Source organism: Cherax quadricarinatus, chromosome 71, assembly GCF_038502225.1.
Source record: "Cherax quadricarinatus isolate ZL_2023a chromosome 71, ASM3850222v1, whole genome shotgun sequence".
Classification (NCBI taxonomy): Eukaryota; Metazoa; Arthropoda; class Malacostraca; order Decapoda; family Parastacidae; genus Cherax; species Cherax quadricarinatus.
This window is the reverse complement of record NC_091362.1, coordinates 165,460-188,752: the sequence shown is the minus strand read 5'-3', so window position 1 is coordinate 188,752 and position 23,293 is coordinate 165,460.

The following is a 23,293-nucleotide window of genomic DNA, read 5'->3' as shown; positions in this document are numbered from 1 at the left end:
ATAAAGAAAGAGAGAGAGAGAGAGGAAAGGTAGAAGGAGAGAGAGAGGGAGAGTGAAAAGGAAAAGGGGGAGAGAGTGAGAGAAAGAGAGAAGGAGAGAAGGGAAAGATAGGGAGAAGGGAAAAGAGAGAGAGAGAGAGAGAGAGAGAGAGAGAGAGAGAGAGAGAGAGAGAGAGAGAGAGAGAGAGAGAGAGAGAGAGAGAGAGAGAGAGAGAGAGAAGAGAGAGAGGACGAGAGAGATGAAGAGAAGAAATGCCAGCTGCTCTAAGCTACATCAATCACCAGCTGAGAGCTATATCAGCTTGCCTGGAGTTTACCTGGAGAGAGTTCCGGGAGTCAACGCCCCCGCGGCCCGGTCTGTGACCAGGCCTCCTGGTGGATCAGAGCCTGATCAACCAGGCTGTTGCTGCTGGCTGCACGCAAACCAACGTACGAGCCACAGCCCGGCTGGTCAGGAACCGACTTTAGGTGCTTGTCCAGTGCCAGCTTGAAGATTGCCAGGGGTCTGTTGGTAATCCCCCTTATGTATGCTGGGAGGCAGTTGAACAGTCTCGGGCCCCTGACACTTATTGTATGGTCACTTAACGTGCTGGTGACACCCCTGCTTTTCATTGGGGGGGGGGTGTTGCATCGTCTGCCAAGTCTTTTGCTTTCGTAGTGAGCGATTTTCGTGTGCAAGTTCGGTACTAGTCCCTCTAGGATTTTCCAGGTGTATATAATCATGTATCTCTCCCGCCTGCGTTCCAGGGAATACAGGTTCAGGAACCTCAAGCGCTCCCAGTAATTGAGGTGTTTTATCTCCTTTATGCATGCCGTGAAGGTTCTTTGTACATTTTCTAGGTCAGCAATTTCACCTGCCTTGAAAGGTGCTGTTAGTGTGCAGCAATATTCCAGCCTAGATAGAACAAGTGACCTGAAGAGTGTCATCATGGGCTTGGCCTCCCTAGTTTTGAAGGTTCTCATTATCCATCCTGTCATTTTTCTAGCAGAAGCGATTGATATAATGTTATGGTCCTTGAAGGTGAGATCCTCCGACATGATCACTCCCAGGTCTTTGACGTTGGTGTTTCGCTCTATTTCGTGGCCAGAATTTGTTTTGTACTCTGATGAAGATTTAATTTCCTCGTGTTTACCATATCTGAGTAATTGAAATTTCTCATCGTTGAACTTCATATTGTTTTCTGCAGCCCACTGAAAGATTCGGTTGATGTCCGCCTGGAGCCTTGCAGTGTCTGCAATGGAAGACACTGTCATGCAGATTCGGGTGTCATCTGCAAAGGAAGACACGGTGCTGTGGCTGACATCCTTGTCTATGTCGGATATGAGGATGAGGAACAAGATGGGAGCGAGTACTGTGCCTTGTGGAACAGAGCTTTTCACCGTAGCTGCCTCGGACTTTACTCTGTTGACGACTACTCTCTGTGTTCTGTTAGTGAGGAAATTATAGATCCATCGACCGACTTTTCCTGTTATTCCTTTAGCACGCATTTTGTGCGCTATTACGCCATGGTCACACTTGTCGAAGGCTTTTGCAAAGTCTGTATATATTACATCTGCATCCTTTTTATCTTCTAGTGCATTTAGGACCTTGTCGTAGTGATCCAATAGTTGAGACAGACAGGAGCGACCTGTTCTAAACCCATGTTGCCCTGGGTTGTGTAACTGATGGGTTTCTAGATGGGTGGTGATCTTGCTTCTTAGGACCCTTTCAAAGATTTTTATGATATGGGATGTTAGTGCTATCGGTCTGTAGTTCTTTGCTGTTGCTTTACTGCCCCCTTTGTGGAGTGGGGCTATGTCTGTTGTTTTTAGTAACTGTGGGACGACCCCCGTGTCCATGCTCCCTCTCCATAGGATGGAAAAGGCTCGTGATAGGGGCTTCTTGCAGTTCTTGATGAACACGGAGTTCCATGAGTTTGGCCCTGGGGCAGAGTGCATGGGCATGTCATTTATCGCTTGTTCAAAGTCATTTGGCGTCAGGATAACATCGGATAGGCTTGTGTTAACCAAATTTTGTGGCTCTCTCATAAAAAATTCATTTTGATCTTCGACTCTCAGTCTGGTTAGCGGCTTGCTAAAAACTGAGTCATATTGGGACTTGAGAAGCTCACTCATTTCCTTGCTGTCATCTGTGTAGGACCCATCTTGTTTAAGTAGGGGCCCAATACTGGATGTTGTTCTCGACTTTGATTTGGCATAGGAGAAGAAATACTTTGGGTTTCTTTCGATTTCATTTATGGCTTTTAGTTCTTCCTGCGATTCCTGACTCCTATAAGATTCCTTTAGCTTGAGTTCGATGCTTGCTATTTCTCTGACCAGTGTCTCCCTTCGCATTTCAGATATATTGACCTCTTTTAGCCGCTCTGTTATTCTTTTCCGTCGCCTGTAAAGGGAGCGCCTGTCTATTTCTATTTTACATCTACTCCTCCTTTTTCTTAGAGGAATAAGCCTTGTGCATACATCGAGTGCCACCAAGTTAATCTGTTCTAGGCATACGTTGGGGTCTGTGTTGCTTAGTATATCTTCCCAGCTTATATCGGTTAGGACTTGGTTTACTTGGTCCCACTTTATGTTTTTGTTATTGAAGTTGAATTTGGTGAATGCTCCCTCGTGACTAGTCTCATTATGTCGGTCTGGGGCTCCACGCATACATGTCTGAACCTCAATTATGTTGTGATCTGAGTATATTGTTTTTGATATGGTGACATTTCTTATCAGATCATCATTGTTAGTGAAGATGAGGTCTAGTGTATTCTCCAGTCTAGTAGGCTCTATTATTTGCTGGTTTAAATTGAATTTTGTGCAGAGATTTAAAAGCTCGTGTGAGTGTGAGTTTTCATCAGAGCTGCCTCCTGGTGTTGTTACTGCAACAATATTATTTGCTATATTCCTCCATTTTAGGTGCCTTAAGTTGAAATCCCCCAGGAGCAAGATGTTGGGTGCAGGAGCTGGAAGATTTTCCAGACAGTGGTCAATTTTTAACAGCTGTTCCTGGAATTGCTGGGATGTTGCATCCGGAGGCTTGTAGACTACCACAATGACTAGGTTTTGGTTCTCGACCTTTACTGCTAAAACTTCCACTACATCATTTGAGGCATTTAGCAGTTCTGTGCAAACAAGTGACTCTGCAATGTACAACCCCCCCCCCCCCTTTTGCCTGTTCACTCTGTCACATCTGTATAGGTTGTAACCTGGGATCCATATTTCGTTGTCCAAGTGATCCTTTATGTGGGTCTCAGTGAAAGCCGCGAACATTGCCTTTGCCTCTGCAAGCAGTCCACGGATGAAAGGTATTTTGTTGTTTGTTGCTGGCTTTAGACCCTGTATATTTGCAAAGAAGAATGTCATCGGACTGGTGGTATTGTTGGTACTGGGGGTGGGGGTAATTTTTTTTCCGGCATTAGTATCTGTATCTGTTGGTTTGGAGTGGAGGCCATCAACTGTGGTTCCACTCCAGGTATGACTGTATTTGGTGTACGATTTCTGCCATTTCCTGCCAGTTTTTTTTCCTTCCTGGAACTAAAAAACCTCTCCCTCTCGAGTGGCTGTGGCTACCCAGGTTTTCCCATGGCCTGGATGTTTTGTATCTTTTTGTACCCTTTAGATGGTGTGCCTGGCAATTTAAGTTATAGCACAGTCTTTCCTGTACTGAAGAGGTACACATTTCAGGGTGAAAAAGCTTACAGGAAGGGAGTTTGCATTTTCCTGTTGTCATATGGGCATGGCATTTTCTAGGGTGGTCATAGTTGCACGTCCCATCTGTTTTTCCAGATTTCCCATGTCTGCAGATACCAAGTGCATAGTATGTGCACAGGCTTGGTTTCCGTTTGCCTTGGGTTTCTGTGACTGTATTCCCTGTTGGTGCATGTTTCCCTGTCTTATTCCTATCCTCCCTAGCACCAACAATAGAGCTCCCTCCAGTTGTTTTTGGTAATATATCCTCACTATAGCTAGTGGAGTCCTCTTGTTTGCTATTTCCTGTGGTATTTCTAGTTTGCAATATTGGTTTTATCTTATCTTTGACTACACTTGTTTCCCCACTACGGTTCCTGTCCCTATGAGGTCATTTATATGTATTCCTTCCTGCGTATAATTCCCGACTACCTGGACAAAATCTCCAGCTTCACCATTACTGTCTCCCAGGACAGCACCTCCAGCTTCACCATTACTGTCTCCCAGGACAGCACCTCCAGCTTCACCATTACTGTCTCCCAGGACAGCACCTCCAGCTTCACCATTACTGTCTCCCAGGACAGCACCTCCGGCTTCACCATTACTGTCTCCCAGGACAGCACTATCAGCCCCACATTTACTGACTACCAGGACATCACCTCCAGCCTTACAGTTTCTGACTACATGGCCAGTATCAAGGGCAGTACCATTCAGCCCAGACTTTTTATGTTCCCATCTGTTGTAGAAAGCTTCCAGGTTGTCTATGAAAGCAGCTTTGATGTTATCCTCTTTTAATACCCTTGTGATTTTAGTCCACAGATTTTCCTCATTTGGGCATACCCAAAAACACTTCCCTGTTTTAATACTGCTTGTAGCTAGTTCTTGGATATCTGCACAAGGGGCGTGACACCAATTTCCACAAAAATGACAATTTATCCATGTGGAAGCCCGTTTGTTTGATTGACTGCAGACTATACAGAGCTTCATAATGATTTGAGTGGTTGATTTACTGTAATTCTACTAGCAACCTCTTGAATACTCTATTAATAACCTCCCTAAATGAAGCTCTAGCTATTTGTATTTCTATTTCTAACTAATTGGACAGCTTACCGTGTACGTTCCTGATTTATATTTATTGTTTGTGTTTGATAAGGGCGCTTACTACCCCATCCGTTTACAGTCTGCTTTATTGTCCAACGAATCCGTTTGAAACCAGTCAAGGGTTCGGACCATCAAGGGTTCGGACCAGTCGAGGGTTCGGACCAGTCGATCTGATCTGATCAGTGGGTCACTTATTTAAAACATACTAGTCGGTGATTTGGGCTAACACATGAAGGATCTACTTGAAATTATCTACCCGAGTAATATGTGATTTGATTGATACAAAAGTATAACTTGCGTGTTGAAGAGCCGGTGATTTCTGGCAGCTCCTACAGTGACGAACGGTCGAGCCTCAATCCTTGTTTATCAATCACTGTATCTAGCTTTTCTAGTTTTTTTCCGTCTCCACCACAATAAATGCTATATTATCACTATAGTTGACTGGTGGAAATTTTGGAGGAAGGACGCTTTTTCTGTAGTAATAATTGCTTCTCGTTGTGTATATTGCGACCGCTGGTAACTACAGGTTACATGAAATTCACAGTATACGTCTGGTATTTCAAGAAAAAAGAAACTAATGAAAGTCACTCCACTCCACTAAGTACCATTATAATACTGGTTAGTTGCTACTACAACACTGTATTCTGCTATTCACTGGTATCACTAGATTATATGCGAGTACACTAGCAGGCCAGGAAGATTATTAAAACAGCTGACCACTGTGGTAAGTTTCTGGCGACTTCTGGCACCTGCCTCTATAGGCTTATCACTTCATTTACAGATTCACCTGTTTTCAAATGACACTTTATCCTTTATCATCTATATACTAGGGAGCCACTGTAGTATACACTATACACTATGTATACACAATGTTATCAGGGAGACTTTCTTTCCTCTGACAAAGAAAAGTTCTATTATTATTATTTTGCACACGGAACACAGGCCTATGATTCCCCTCTGGCAGTAAACTCTGCTAGGTAGTGCACACTAATTCTCCTTTTTTGGCTCAGTATATAATGTTTTTCCGCCCAAGATTGGTTCCAGGCGCTTGGGGAAATAGATGGCAAGTAACATTTGCACCTGAGAAAACGCAAATGATTATTGTCTCTAGGCACCATGATGGTAATGCTGGTGCAGTAGTAAGGATGAATGGGAGGGTGTTGGCACCTGGAGAAGAAGTTGATATCCTTGGGGTGAAATTTGACTCCAAACTAACCATGAAGAACCATGTTGTAAATCTTGCAAACAAGGCAGTCAGGAAGCTTACAGCACTTCGCCGTATCTCGCATCTACTTGACAGTAGGGGTTGCAAGATTCTGTACGAGGCACAAGTACGCTCGCACCTTGAGTATGCTCCACTTTCTTGGTTTGCCTGCCCCCCCTCTCATCTGCGACTGCTTGACAGAGTAGAGAACAGAGCAAGACATCTCATCTCTCGCCTCGACCCATCCTGGATAGATCTGTCATTTCAGCAGAGCCTTCAACATAGGAGGGATGTGGGTGGCCTTACTGTTATGTACAAGGCCAATATTGTCAAAGTACCACACTTGGATCCACTTTGAGGCCAGCGTGAAACAAGCTTTTATGCCACAAGACGGGCAGAATGCAGGAACTTCACTCTGGCTGTACCCTTCTCCAGAACTTCACTCCATCTGAGTTCCTATATACCCAGCATAATGATGTCAATGAGATAAAGTCAGTTGACCAAATGAAAATGCTGGCCCACAGATGGCTCCAACTTCATCCTGTTCCCTACTGGTATGTCTCATAACAATAAAAATGCTTTCAAATGAGCTGATGTAGGTAACAGCTCTTAGCTTGCCAATAAAGTTAGGAATCCTTAACCTGTAAATAGCTTGTCAATAAAGCTAGGGATCCTTAACCTTGTCAATCCCTGTGTAAAAAAAAAAAAAAAAAGAGAGAGAGAGACGAAGAAAGAGAAAGGGAGAAAGAGAGAGGAAAAGAGAGAGAGAGAGAGGAAGAGACAGAAAGAGTAAGAGAAAGAGAGAGAGAGAGAGAGAGAAAGAGAGAGAGAGAGAGAGAGAGAAGAATAGAAAGAGAGAGAGAGGAAGAGAGGAAAAGAGACAAAGAAACAGAGAGAGAAGGAAGGGTTAGAGGGTCAATTCACATAAAGGTGTGAAATCCAGTATATGCGTGTGTATGTATATGTGTGTGTGTGTGTGTGTGCTACAGCTATTCAAGTGCCTAACAGCAGATCCTGTTCTCACTTAGTGTGTGTGTATGCGTGCATTTATGTAAGCAGTCGTTATTTGCCTCGTATGTACTACGTATGTTTTGCATATGTACCCTATCTCTTGGTTCCCACTGTACTGTCTTGTGTGCATAAAATTACGTAAATTCGCATAAAGGTGTGAAATCCTGTATATGTGTGTGTGTGTATGTGCGTATGTGTGTGTGTGTGTGTTTGCATTTGTGTTTGTGTGTGTTTGTGTGTGTGTGTGTGTGTGTGTGTGGTGTGTGTGTATGTGTGTGTATGCATGTGTTTATGTAAGCAGTCCTTATTTCCCTCGTATGTACTACATATGTTTTGCATATGTTCCCAATCTCTTGGTTCCCACTGTACTGTCTTGTGCCTAAAATTACATTCAATTCTGTATACTAGGCTTCGCTAGGCTATCTCTCATGCTAGGCTACCTGTCATTAACTGCTTAACTCTCCTATACCTCAATAAATTCTATTAAATACCAGTAGATGCTGCTTATTCTAATTCTGATAGCTCGAGGAGAGTGACCCCCAATTTCCAGCTAGAGACTGGTGCTGACCCCATGCAACTCAAACTAGGTGAATATTACGTGTGGCTGGCAGTGTAGTAATGTTGTCGTCCCTCCTGGGTCCCAGTAGTTGAAAAATGCTTGATGCTTCTCGGTAATTTTTCCACTAACTTCCTGTATGCACTAGTTTCTAGCTCCTCTAATTTTTTTTCACTCACTGTATTTACTGACACATCTATACATATCTCTTATCTCCCTGGTCTTGAGTCGCGCTTATTCTTCAAATACCCCACTGCGTTATTATGGCAACACTACTTAGGGCTGACACAACCGTTCACCTTCCTTCCAACGGCCCCCACATAGTAACTCGCTATTTACTATGTTTGCTTTTCTGTGATCGCTTATATTTCCTTTTTTCGGGGCTTAAGTGATTATATTCACTCTTATGCGTGCACACGCCTATATCCCACAATCTATTCCTTATGGTACAGTCAGAAATTACCACCAAAACACGAGCTCAAACCACGTGACTCCTCCACGAGTGTGTGTGTGTGTGTGTACTCGCCTAGTAAGGGAGTGTGTGTATGTGTATGTATGTACTCACCTAATTGTACTCACCTAATTGTGGTTGCAGGGGTCGAGACTCCGCTCCTGGCCCCGCCTCTTTACTGATCGCTACTAGGTCCTCTCTCTCTCTGCTTCCTGAGCTGTATCATACCTCTTCTTAAAACTATGTATGGTTCCTGCCTCCACGACTTCACTTGCTAGGCTATTCCACTTCCTGACAACTCTATGACTGAAGAAATACTTCCTAATGTCCCTGTGACTCGTCTGAGTCTTCAGCTTCCATTTGTGACCCCTTGTCCCAGTGTCCCCTCTCTGGAACATCCTATCTCTGTCTACCTTGCCTATTCCCCACAGTATCTTGTATGTCGTTATCATGTCTCCCCTGACCCTTCTGTCCTCCAGTGTCACCAGTCCGATTTCCCTCAACCTTTCCTCGTACGACATTCCCCTGAGCTCTGGGACTAGCCTTGTTGCAAACCTTTGTACTTTCTCTAACTTCTTGACGTGCTTGACCAGGTGTGGGTTCCAGACTGGTGCTGCATACTCCAGTATGGGCCTAACATACACAGTGTACAGTGTCTTGAACAATTCCTTATTAAGGTATCGGAATGCTATTCTCAGGTTTGCCAGGCGCCTGTATGCTGCAGCTGTTATTTGGTTGATGTGTGACTCCGGTGATGTGCTCGGTGTTATTGTCACCCCAAGGTCTTTCTCCCTGAGTGAGGTCTGTAGTCTTTGTCCACCTAGCCTATACTCTGTATGCGGTCTTGTATGTGTGTGTGTGTGTGTGTGTGTGTGTGTATTTGGCTAGTAGAGGTGTGTGTATGTGTGTTTGGTCGTGTGTTTGGCAGAAATTGGTACTAGGGTCCAAAGCTTCTATAAGTGTCTACCCTTGTGTGTGTGTGTGTGTGTGTGTGTGTGTGTGTGTATGTGTATGTGTGTGAGGGAGAGATGGTTAGGGGAGTAGGGGAGGGGTTGCTGTGTTTGAAAGGTCTGTTATGCCTCTCTGTCGTGTAGGCTCATATTTAGTCCCAGTTGTTTTTCCTTGTAATGCTACTCTCTCCACTTATTGCCCTTTCTGGTTTTAAGTATCAGTTACTGCTGGTTATTATCCTATTCCTTGCTCACATTGAGAGAGGACTTCCTAGCTTCCTAAGTGTTCATACTGCTAATAACTACCGGTAGTAATACTACGTTACCCCTATGTTACACCTCGCTAGTCTGCTCTACACCTCACACTCTTGTCAACACTATCTTCACCTTATCTATGCTATTTCTACCCTAATTCTGGTAATAGCTTGCAGGAGTGAGTGACCAGTATCTAACAGTGATGCAGAGACCAGAATCTGACAACTTGCAACCACAGTAGGTGAGCAGTACTTGCGCTGGCAGCAGTGCGGTGACAGGTTGCCAGATGCTGATGACCTAGTCGTCGTACATAGGCCTTCTATCACTATTTTGGAGATCCTTCACCTGTGATGTTTATAACCATATATGCTCATACATCCCGCGTTCCTCACGTGATTTCACTTTTCACTTATGATAGTATACACTTCACATTATATACACTTCACTTTATTTGAATAATGGCACGCCACTTGTTGTGACGTCACTGCTTCAGCAGGCCTACTCTGCCACTTTCCCCTATTATATGTTTTATTTTTCCTTTCTCCTTTTGCTTATTAACGTTTTCCCTCTCACTGTATGGTGCCCCACATTTCACTTGTTATCCAAATGCTGGTAATTCTTGAACACCCGCTTCCACACTCACTTTGATCTTTGTATATTTGAATATGTGTGGCAACAGGTGCCTACTAGCCACTAATGGTTTGGTACTTTGAAATATTAATGATTTCAGGCTTCCTCTCGACTTTTATTTTAACTAATAACTTTAGTTATCACTCATAGGATTGTTCACTGATGTTGTCACTACCACTGATTACTGCTAGCAGTTACTGCACTCCTTAAAAACACTAAGGTTCTCAGAGCCTTGTACCCCCACGCCTGCACCCACTGTGTGAGTGTGTGTGTGTGTGTGTGTTGTGCCGAATAAGTATAACTTGCGATTATGGCTTAAATAGCAACTCACTTCTTTTGGAATAGGTCAAGACGAAAATTTGTTTACACAATAATTTCGTAAAAATCATTCTGAATCCAACAAAAAAAATTTATTGTATTTGTTTATTATTAGATTATTGTTAACTTATATCAAACATATTTTATTGGATTAGGCTAAATTAAAATGCTCATGTTATAATTAGTTTCTAAGGTTAATGTAAAAATTATTAATTTTTACATTAACATAAATGAAAAAATATAACTTTAAGCGTATAAAAGAACATTTTAGAGAGCATTTAATTTTAAATAAGTTCTTGCTAAATGACCAATTTTATCTATTCGGCAAAACATATATAAGTAGTGAGTTATCTTATAAAGATCGACACCATGCCTAACCCTTCTAGGGTAGGGTAGGTGCCTGAGCCCGAGCCTTTAGCTCATAAGACTGTCATTCCCATTTGCCCCCTTGGGGAGAGGATGGCAGACCAGAGGGGCCTAGCTCGTGGCTAGGCCTGGGGACAGTTGGTCCCAAAGATGAGGAGGTACTTGTGCCTCCTCCCATGGGAGACTTAGGTCTCAGACACTCCCTAAAGAGGGAGCCAAGGCCGGGACACCACTTGGAAAGGGCCCGGGCCGGGAGAATACCGGCTAATCTTTAACTAACTAACTAACTATCTTATAAACATTTACTGCTAATTTGAGATACGAAACCATCTGCAAACATTCTACATCAACAAGTAAGAAAAAGGAAAGATTTACGAAATCGTAATTTTTTTCTTGTTTATGAAGGATATTTATAAATTTCTTATAGTTATTTGTTATGTGTTGATTCGTGTTCTATGGACGGAGTGACACGCAAATTTTCTTTGGAGTGTAGAGAGGCACACTGCAGTAAATAACAATATAAAAACATTAAACGCTTCTCATGGGACTTATTAATCAAGATGATATAGTAAGAAACTAGCAATAACAAATATAATAAGTTTAGTCAAAAACTTAATTTTTTTTTTTAACGAAACAAACAAGTGAATTTTTTTCTTTTCTTAGGTGTTGAGTATCTAATTCTATACATTATACATTTTACGCCCAATACGGTCCAGAAAAACGTAGGAAAAGACCCGGGCCGGGAGAGCAACATCGAATAAAAAAAAAAACGTAGCTATACGCAAAAACGCGATATATGGAATGAACGCCTTTCTTTTTAACACATTGGCCATTTCCCTCCCGGCCAGAGTGACCCAATACTTTTACCATCACTCATATATAATCACTGTCTTTGCAGAGGCCCTCAGAAACGACAGTAAGTTTATTCAGGTATACACAAATACAGTTACATAGCTTATCATATATAGGACCATATGTGTAAAGTTTGGATGTCCCTCTAAACTGTCAATATCCCAAAGCCCTCCTTGAAAATGAAAGTGTGGAAAATTTTTATGTAATTTTGCCAAATTTATATTGTATAATTTTTTTAATGAAATATGTATATTAGTGTATTGATGTTGGTTTAAAATATATTTGGGAGTGCAAAGGAACCAACAGGATCGGTCTTTTCGCGGGCGTGAGGGAATCTCGTGGGTTTGCTCGAATGGCATGGGTAACAGGCTAGAATGGAGCCAGGAATTTGGCATTTCCGAAGACCGAAAGTGTAAATACTGGCCTCACTTCTAAATAGGAAGTGTGTAATATGGAACCAAAGTTAATGGAACTACTATAATAGGGTGGTGTAAATAGTGAGGGACGCCTGCCGGAGAGAGTTGGTATGGTGGGGAAAATACCCGTCAGTTTAATCATCTCTCATCGCATTCAAAAAATAGTGCATCGACCTCTAACAAGTGAAAATTAACGGGACATGGTGTCGCCTTGTGAAATGTGAAAAAATAAGTGATAAAAAAACTAAATTAAGTGAATATGTGCAGTGATAATGGTCGCCATTCCCAGAGTGAACGTATGGTAACCTTGTGTCCCCGTTCCGAGGATTGTCACAGAGGATTTACGGAGTTCCGCCTCCTAAATCAGAACAAAACAAATCGGGAACATCGTCCTGCTGAAGGAAGAACCATATCAAGTTAGCAGGACTTTGAGATCGGAGAGAGAAATAAGGATTATAAGGAATGCTGCTTCCTCACCCACAGTTAAGTGACCCTTCCTGTTATATTAAGCTAGCTGGCCAGTTTAGGTTTGTCATAACGAGATAGGTATTGTGGGTGTTTCAACGATCTCAAGTGACCACCAATGAAAATTGGGTAAGTGGTGGTATTATTATATCAGTGTATATGTGTAACCCCTTCCCTTTTTTCCAGTCAGTAAGTACACAATAACTTTAATAACGTCAATTGTTAATGTTGTTTATATACTTAAATAATTCTGGTCCAGGTTGGATATGGACAGAGAGTGATGGCTGTCAAAGAGAGGTCTCTTTGTGACCAGAGGGTCTCAAAATATTTCCCATTACCTCAGAGGTACAACAAATGCAAAGAAAGTATTATTGTTGTTTTCTAATCAAATTATCTGCATGAATGTAATGTTGTAGTACATGTAGGTAGTTTTAATTCCCACAGCAAGCATTGTAAGAAAAAATAGGTTATATTCTATACGACCTTCGAGAAAAACCGCTTATCTTTTCTTGTAAATTCACAGTTCGCTTCAAGTGAAACAAAGTATTGTATATTGATTTTAAATGCAAACAGATGTTATAGATACATTAAAGCTTGTTATTATAGTATAATTCCAGATAATTTAACCTAGCATAACCTAAGAAAGCGGAAGAAGTAGTGAGGTAAGGTTCCTGGGCTGTACTGGATGACTGGGGTTTGGGGGATGAAGTGGATGGTTGCGTTTCACTGGCCGAAGGGGATGGCTGGGGTTCATGGGCTGAAGTCGATGCAGTACTGTTATTTACTGAAGGCCTGAAGCATTCTGCAATGTGTCTCTACTGAGTTTTACTCTGCAGTACTGTATTCAGCAGCTGGTACGGCGTGGCTCCATAGCTTTCATGGATTATTGTAGAACATCTTTGTACCAGAAGCATAGATCTGTGCCAGTGAATATATAAAGTTAATTAATCTCTCCAGTTCTCGGAACTAATCTTGTAAATAATAGTATCATCTGAATAAAAAAATAAAAATAAAAATAAAAAATAGAGCACAGTGAACACAGGAAGTGGTGCCATACACCCACCAGGGGAATCGATAGGCTTAAACAATGCCATGTGCAAAGTACATGGTATCAGACTTAAGAAATCGTAATGACACGATTGCAAATAAACCATACCCCCGGCCGGGATTGAACTCGCGGTCATAGAGTCTCAAAACTCCAGCCCGTCGCGTTAGCCACTAGACCAGCTAGCCACAATAAGATTCATCCAACTAGGTATATTTCTACACCATAGGAAAGTTAGCACAGGCACCTCTGTGACCACAAATGCAAGTTTTTACAGACGAATCTCCAGCTAGCGTGGCCGTGACGAACTCTAGCTCAAGTCCCTTCACTGCCGTCAACATGACTTAAGAAATCGTAATGACACGATTGCAAATAAACCATACCCCCGGCCGGGATTGAACCCGCGGTCATAGAGTCTCAAAACTCCAGCCCGTCGCGTTAGCCACTAGACCAGCGTGGCGTTTTGAGACTCTATGACCGCGGGTTCAATCCCGGCCGGGGGTATGGTTTATTTGCAATCGTGTCATTACGATTTCTTAAGTCATGTTGACGGCAGTGAAGGGACTTGAGCTAGAGTTCGTCACGGCCACGCTAGCTGGAGATTCGTCTGTAAAAACATGCATTTGTGGTCACAGAGGTGCCTGTGCTAACTTTCCTATGGTGTAGAAATATACCTAGTTGGATGAATCTTATTGTGGCTAGCTGGTCTAGTGGCTAACGCGACGGGCTGGAGTTTTGAGACTCTATGACCGCGGGTTCAATCCCGGCCGGGGGTATGGTTTACATGGTATCAGTTATTGTGAGCACAAAACAGTGTAAACCAAAGTGGTCACAGTGTATAACATAGTGATATCATAGTGTATAGATAAGGATACCAAAATAGAGTGTGCGGTGGTTAACTGGAGTGAAGATATATCTAGCCAGAAACCCCAGTCATAAATGTTATTACTGTTCTTTGTGTTGAACAGATGTTTAGTGCCGAAGTGGGTAGGATAGGTAGCAAAGATACGACCGTCGACTAGTTTGGCTTTAATTGGATAGGAATGAGTACACAACGGGCAAAGTGAGGGAATGACCAATAGTCAGTCCACGGAGGGGAGCTGTTGAACATCAGAGGGTAAGCCGTGAAGTGAGAGAGAGTGGACCCAACGTCCCACTGACCTGGGCACGGAATTTGAAACTAGCAGACAGAAATGGCTGTCTACGTTGTCGCGTTGGGACGACGCGACAATACTGGAGGGCCCGAAGGTGTGAAAGAGTTACTTGCAATAGCTACCCCAGGGAGAGACTGGCTTTTGCTCACTCGTAAATAAAAAATGGACATAAAATGCAGCAGGCAAAAAAAAAAAAAAAAAACTCTCCCATCCTGAGTGAAGAGAAAACTGGCGTGCCCACACAGCTTCATTGAGGACAGAGCCAGGAGACGTCAGCACTGGAACTAAAATCTTCTATCGCAGGTTGTTCGAAGGGCTAAACATCAGGTTTGACTACTCGTCCACGAACGCTGTTGCACCCTCACATCTGCAAACAATGACTGACGGTAGCATTTCCTAAGGTGTTACATTTGACTCAAAGGGCGGCACTGCCCTGACCTTAATACAGGCTTTAAAAGAGACACTGGGTGCGCATACTTACAATAACACTAGGGTACTCTGGGTACCCTTCTAAAATTATTTATGTATTTACATGATGTTGTCCACCCTGACTCCATTATCAACTAACTATACAATGTGTGTGCATTTATACCCATTTCTGCAAGCAAACAATTAGCATAGCTAGCGTAGGAGTCAGACAAATCAGTAGGTAGGTCAATGTCACAGAAATGTACTGTTGTCCTGGGTCTCAGGCCATTAGTATGGAGCCTTACTGGACTGTCATCAGTAACAGGAGTAGTGGGTAAAGAAGTAAACGGGTTGTTCCTAGCATGAGTCTGATTGTGGCTTTGCAACGCACACGACTCCAGCTCTGCTTCGGCTTGCACATGGTCAACATCTTGTGGTCAAGGTGAGCTTCTTTGATAGTTCCGGTAGCAATCTCCCTCACCTTGAACTTATTGCCGCGGAGCTGTCAGAGGACACGTTAAGGACCAACGAATTTGGGAACAAATTCTGCGCCGGGTTGAGCAACATAACTTTGCATCCTGGTTCCACTCTGCTTTCCTTGGCTAGGGCATTGCGATCAGAAGTGAACCTATCAGTAGCTTTCATGAGGTTCTTTCATACCCGCTGAAAAACAAGCTGCGTGGTCCGCATCTTAACTACACTGGGGTTGAATATCAAAATGGTATACAATACCGACAGGTTGGTGGGTAAGACACATAGGCAACAGTTAGGCAACTTTATTGATAAGGTAATGGTAGATGATCTCCCGAAAATGACTCAAGGCCCATACAATGGCTAAAGCTTCTAGCTTTGTCACTGAGTAATTGACTTCCGCTTTAGTAAGGACACAGCTAGTATAAGCAATAGGCTGATGCTTACCATTAGATTCATGCGACAAGACTGCACCAATGCCAACTTTACTGGCATCCGTCGTCAAGGTAAATGCCTTGGTGAAATCAGGGAATCTAAGGACTGGGGCTGATGTTAACTTGTTCTTAAGGATAACAGAAGCTCGTTCTTGATCATATGTCCACTCAAAAGGGGCGTCCTTCTTGAGTAAGCATGTCAGGGGTGCAGCGATAGTGGAGAAACCGGCTATGAAGGTGTGGTAGAAACCTGCCAGGCCTATGAAGGAACGGACTGCATCTGCCATCATAGGTCTAGGGAATTTCTGCACAGACGAGATTTTAGACTCGTCTGTCTTTATGCCATTCTGAGTCACTATGTGACCCAGAAATTTTATTTCCTCTCGGAGGAATTGACATTTGGAGAGCTTTACCTTAAGGTTACCCTGAGCTAGATTGTCCAATACCCTGCCATGTTTCTTGAGATGTGTCGGGACATCTTGCGACATGACTATTAGATCATCTAGGTAGACCATGAGCGTGCCACCTATGAGAGTACGAAAATTGTCGTCATGAAACGGCTGAACGTGATCGGGGTTCTGCGCAAGCTGAAGGGCATCCTCCTGAACCGGTAATGACCGGTTGGCATAGAGAAAGCTGTTAACTTTTTGCTTTGGTAATCGAGGGGGATCTGCCAAACCCCTTGAAGAAGATCAAGAGTCGAAAAGACCTTATTGTCACTGATGTTCTGCAACAAGTCGTTCAGAACTGGCAACGGAAATCAGTCTGGGATCGTACACGCATTCATTTTCCTGTAATCGATAACAGGGCGAGAGGTTCCGTCTATCTTGGGAACCAGGATGAGAGGAGCATTGCACAGGGAATTGGACTCCTCAATAACTCAATCACAGAGCATCCTTGTAATGAGTTCTTCAGCGAAGACTCTTTGCTCATGCGGCAGGCGATACGCAGGTACATAAATGGGTTTAGTACCTTTGTCACGTGGAATACGGTGAGAAATAAGTGGGGTCAAACCCATGGGCTCACCATCTAACGCGACTGCAGAACATGCACGATTGAGAACCTGGAGAAGTTTTGGAACCTCTTCAGGATAGTCTGTCATAGCTAGATCATCTTCCTGCACTGATCGGGTGTCGGAAGAGTCAGCAACAGACTCATCTGGGAGAGCTGCACTTACGAGGAGGTCAGCTGGGACTTCACCCTCCACTCTCACCGGGTGAGGGAATCTGACAAGATCGACAAGTAAGGTATCCAACCGCAGGGGAAATTTTCGACTGTGCATGTTAACAAGTAGGACTTGCAACTGTGTTCAAGGACGGTTCAAGGGAGAGGCCCTTGACTCTGCACGTGTCGTTGTCGACCAGCACATGATCTCCTTCAAAAGCTCTGCTCACGTACACCATAATAGGAATGAGCCAGTTAGCTGACAAAGTGACGTCATACTTTGTACAAGTAGTAACTCTGCTCGCTGATGCCATGACACGAGTCAGACAGTTGCCTGCCGACAGGGAGACTGCGGCTTGACGACTGCTGTTCTCTACATCAACGCTAGAGTTAGAGTGAAGGTTAGACTGGGCATCCCCAGATGGGGTTTCACTGGTAACTGAGCGCTAATGACCAGGAGGTGACGAGAAACGAGCTAGCTCTCTTACGAAGTTGATCAGGACAAGAGGCCGACCTCGGGGAGAATGTGCTACGGAAACCACCGGTTTCCAACGATTCCAGACACTGTGCATACTCCGAGACAGAGTAGCACGTAATGGATCCTAAGCATATGCCCCAGAAGGGCACATCCACTCCATTGAAATCTCCCTTTCACTCAGCTGGATCTAAGCGGATCTTAAAGTCTGCCATGGTCTTAAACCCGATAAGCAGGTCGCCAGGAAAAACAACATCATCAAGGACTAAGATTTTTGCGGATAGCTTGTGACCCCGGACCACAAATTCTAACGTTGTACGCCCACGAACCGTCAGAGGACTACCTGAGACTCCTCTCAAGGTCTGAATGACAGATGGCTCTGTCAACATGGCCGCGTGAAGGCCGATGTCACGGAAGAAAATACCACTCTGGATAAAATACCTTGAGATTGAAACTATAAATTATTGTACAGTGGAACCTCTCTGTTCGAACGAACCGTAACTCAAACGAACCGAGTCCGAACAATCTTGTTCAGAAGAATTGACAAGTCTTTGAACATTTTTCTGGAGTCCAAACGAGCTGTAGTGCAAAAATAATGGTAAGAGTAAAACAGATATAACCATTATTGAATTAGAAAAAGAAATTTTTTCAAAGAGTGAAGATGACAAACGAGATTTTGGAACTTGTCAGAGAGTACTTTATGGCTACATCTACAGTGTGTACATTCGTAAGAACAAAGAAGCTATTCAAGGGACAGATGTAGCTAAATGGGAAATACTATTTTGGGCATCAAACTTTTTGCAGTTCGAATGCCACCTAGGAACCAATAAATTTCAAACACCAAGCTTCCTCTGTATATATCCAACACTGAAAATAAGAAAATTTCCATCATGAAAACCTGTGTACACTGTAAAAATAGTTTCAAGATAGGTATCATAGGGTAGAATGTCATTTCTGCATGAAATGTAGTCAAAGCCAATGTGCAAATATCAATGAATCTTATCAAGTGTCTAGAAGTAAATACACACAGATCTAAATGGATTGTAAAAACGTGCAATTGCATCAAGTTCTATAACCTGCATGGACTGTATCACTGTAGACAACAAGAGCATTTCACCCCTCCATGGAAGATGTGTTCATTTAATATCACATACCTGCAAGTCCCTCCCAAGAAGCTCATTGCTAGTAAACCCTTCCTTAAATCACTTGTTAAAGCAACTGCTCAAGAAGAAATTTCTCACCTAGCTGTTAGTAATAAGCTATCACAAGTTATATACACTGATGGATCTAAACAGGAGTCTTCTAGCAGGGCTGCATCTGCTCTTGTTGCCACCTCCCTAGTTAGTAATGATAATAAATTTGTTGAGTTAGGCACAAGAATTAACAACTGGGCGTCTACACTGCAAACTGAATTGTTTGCAATCCTAATGGCGCTAAAGCTAACCTTTGACACTGAGCTTGACTCTATCATCATTACTGATTCTGTTTGTGTAATAGTGTAAAGAGAGAATGGTCTAGAATGTTTCTGAATAAATCTAGAGTGGATGTTGTGTTCCTTTAGGAGCATAATTTTAAGGAGGGTAGGGTGTTGGAGGTGGCCGGGTTTCAGATGGTAACCCTGCCATCTGCCCCTTTGAAAAGAGGGGTGGGTATACTAATTAGGGAGGCGAGCCCGTTTGTTTTGCAGAGAAGTGAGGGGGAGGGGGAAGGGTGTTGCGCGTGGATGGTTGGTGGATGGGCAAACGTGTGGCCTTTATAAGCGTGTACGTGCCTGCAGAGAATAACGTACAGGTGAAGCAGGAGTTTGTGTGTGAGGACCTTGTGTTTTTCTTCCATGCATTACCGGAGGTGGCAATAGTAGGAGGTGATTGGAACTGCGTTATTAAGAGGGCCGACGTGGAACCGAAAGGGGCAGGCTATGTGTCGGTGACCCTCAGAGATTTAATGAGGGATATTCGGTTACAGGATGCGTTTGAGGGGGGGGCCGTGGGAGACAGAGCATACGTTTGTTAGGAGTGGGTATACAGCGAGGTTAGATAGAGTGTATCTTTCTCACGGGGTTGTAGTGCGATCTTTCAAAACTGTTGAAATAGCATGGTCGGATCATAGAGCAGTGTTGGTGGAGGTTGGGTGGGAGGGGCTTGCGGAAATATACAGGAGTTACTGGAAATTAAATGTAAGTGTATTGAGTGATGAGGAGGGGTTAGAAGGATTTTCTGTCCTATGGAAGGAACTTAGTGAAGATGCACAGGGGGTGGAAGATGTCGTGAAATGGTGGGATTGTGTAGCCAAGGAAAGGATTAGGAAATATTATGTGAGGAAGAGTAAAAATCTAAATAATTTAAAATATGGACTTTCAAATTATTTAGAGGACAGGTTAAGAGGTTGTTATGGGCAGGGGGCTGTGGGGGGCAACTATCCTATGGATGAAATTGTCGAGGTAAAGGGGAGACTGAGGGAGTTACAAAATGAGAGGTTTCAAGCAGTAAGGGTGCAGGCAGGGGGTAGAGGGGAGGCATGCCATCGGCGTGTGTATTGCGACGTCAAAAACAAAGACAGCAGGTTACAGCTATTCCGAGGTTAGAGGTACTTGAGATGGCGGGAGGTTATAGGGTAGGTCAGGAGATACGGGCTGTGAAAGGAATGTGTGCGTATGCAGATAAATGGTATGAAGGACAAGTAGGAGGGTGGGGAATGTGGCTTTAGAGAAGGTGTGTGAGTATGTGACGTGTAATTTAGGGAATAGTGATAGGAAGGCTTTAGGAGGGGTAATAACGGGGAATGAGGAAGGGCAAAGCACCGGGAATAGATGGTCTCCCGGCTGAATTTTATCTACAACATTGGGAGGTGATAAGGGGTTTCATGGTTGGGTTATTAAATCAGATGAAGGAGAAGGGTGTGATGGGGGACAAGCAAGCAACAGCAGTTGTAGTGTTGGTCCCGAAGGGTAAGGGGCAGCACACCCTCAAGGAGTACCATGCCATATCACTGTTATGTGCAGATTATAAGTTGTTTGCTAAAGTCTTGGGTAATTGGTTTAATTAAATGTGTGGTAGGGAGAGTGGTTTCGAAAACGCAGTATGGATTGTCTGGAAGGTCGATGATTGAAGGTCATGGAATACTGAGAAGTTTTGTGGAGTCAAAAGGGGGGGAGGGGGCGGCGTTGTTGGCTTTAGACTGCCAGGGGGCCTATGACAGAGTGGAAAGGGGAGCATTGGGAGCTATACTTGGGAGGCAGGGTTATGGGGAAGAAATAGTTAATTGGGTAACCACGTTAAACAAAGGAGCTAAGATGAGGGTACAGATTAATGGATGCTTGGGGGAGGAGATTGTAATGGGTAGGGGACTTAGGCAGGGGTGTCCCATGTCACAAATATTGTTTGCGTGCATTCAGGACCCCTTCTATAGAATGGTTGAATGTTGTGCATGTAACACGAGTGGGGGTGAGGGGGAGGTAGGGAAAGTGTGCCATGGAAAAATAGGATATGTAGACGATACAACAGTCCTGGTTCGGGAAGGGATGACATTGGTGGTTTTGGATGATGTGCAATTGTTTGGAAGTGCAACAGGGATGCAGGTAAATAGTGAAAAGTCAATGGTCATGGGGTTGGGTGATTGGGTGGAGGGGAATAGATGTAACGTTGTAAGGAAACAAACGGTGTCTTTAAAAAATTTTGGTATCATCTATAAGGATGACTTGGACGCTGCTCGAGAGGAAAACTCAAATAGGTTAATGGAAAGGATCCTGGGGCGTCTGGGTGCATTGAGACCTCATCATCTGACTCTCGTGCAAAGAGTGATTGTAATAAATGTATTATTGTATAGTAAGGTTTGGCATGTAGCAGCCATGTTCCCAATAACAGGGACGGCGATTGTGGGAATTCTGAGACGGGTGTTAAAATTTTTGTGGGGTTCAAGGTGCGATTGGCTGGGGAGAGAGGTTGTAATGTTGCCTCTGTGCCAGGGTGGGTTGGGGTTGATGGATCTGAGAAGCAGGGTTAAATGTGTGTTTATTAAATGGGAGGTTTTGCACGAAGGAGTGAAGGGGAACGGGGGCAGCTGAAAAAAGTACATGATAGGTTGGGTAAGTTGTATGGTGGTATGGAGTTGAGGGAATGTGAAACTGTTTTGGGGGCTTTGATGTTGGTTAGAAAACCCAGGAAAATTCGAATAGGGGTTTTGTATTGGTTGCTTGCAGGGAGGATTGTTGTACCAGCTGAGGGATTGTTCCCCATGTACGCGTGGAAGAGTATTTGGTATAGGTTTAGCAAGCTGAAGTTAAAGCCTAGGGTGAGGGAGGTAACGTATCGTTTTCTGCATGGCATACTACCGTCGGGGAGGTACTAAGAACCAGAAGGGTAATTGTGTGCGGGAGGTGTGGAATCTGTGGGGGGAAGAGACGGCGTTCCATGCAGTATACTTTTGTGAGGGACTGGAGGGTGTTAGGTATTGGTTAAGTAGGGTGGTACAGAGGGTGGGGGGCACTAAGCGTAGATGTGGGAGGGTTCGACGAGGGTGTCACAAGAGCTTTGGATTATATAATGGTGGGTTATATATATATATATATATCGTGGGTGATGAGGGGAGGGGGATTTGTGAGGTGCGGAGGCGGGTACTAGCGGTAACAGTTTATCGTAAGATGTGTCGTAACAGAGAACTGTATGGGAGGAGGTGGGAGACGGATTTTTCGGAAGGTTATAGAATGTTAACGTTAGGGTTTCTCATGAATCTGCGACTTGGGCTGAGTAAATAAGGGGTGGGGGTTTGGGGATAACATATGAGATGAGGGAATTCAGGGGGACACAGCGGGGTTGCCTCTTGGGGAGGTAGAGTGAGATGTATGTGGGTATAGAAGGTGTAGATGTGTGGCATAAGTGTATGTAGCATGCAAGTGGGTACAGAAAGCAAAGGTGATGAAATCAAGTAATTATGTAGTAACGTATGGCGAATTCTGTGATTGATGTGTCAGGGTCGTCATGACCTTCTTAATATATTAAGTGTGAATGGTGTTAAGATTATAGGTGTAAGACCTTGCAGGAGCTTTTGGGTCTACGTAGATTGTACGTATATAGCCTTTATTGGGCATGTTTCATGTGCGATATTCGTATCGCAATTAGACGTTAATTTTTGTTTTGTTGTCTATGTTTTGTGTTGGAGTTTTATGCTAGGATATTCTCCTTTATGGTCTGTTTGGTATAGTGGGTCTTTTTTTTTTTTTTTTTTTTTTTTTTGCCCTGATTAAGGGAGTTTGTAGTGAGTGTACTGACTTTATTTTAGCATTATATAATGTGCTCCTCCTGTTAATGAGGGCTGGAAGGCTAATGATTTGCATAAATTTGTAATGACTCATTAAAGTTTTGTAATGGGGAACGTATGTATGTTTTAGAGAATTTTCCTGTATCGGGGGTTAGTTGGGAAAGAGTATATACTTGTGTTAACGGAATTATGATGTAGATCACTCGTTTATATGACTAATGTGAAGGTTGTGATTAACGGATATATTTTATAGTGAACATTCTTTCATTTGAATTCAACCTTTGTCACAGTAACATTATGTAACCTATATATATATATATATATATATATATATATATATATATATATATATATATATATATATATATATATATATATATATATATATATATATATATATATATATATACCTGAAAGGTTTGGTTTCAATGGATGTTTATATACTTCATATTTTGAGCCTGGTACTGAGTGTTATCTGTACGTTATGTCATTGTTAGGTTTATCGTGAAATAGAGTCAACTTTACCCATTCTTTTTAATGTTATTTTGTTTTGAGATATGTGTATCACGTTTTGAGGTGTTAAGTTGTTGTTATTTATGAAATGTGTTATGGCGGTTTATGTTAGGATAAACACCTTTTT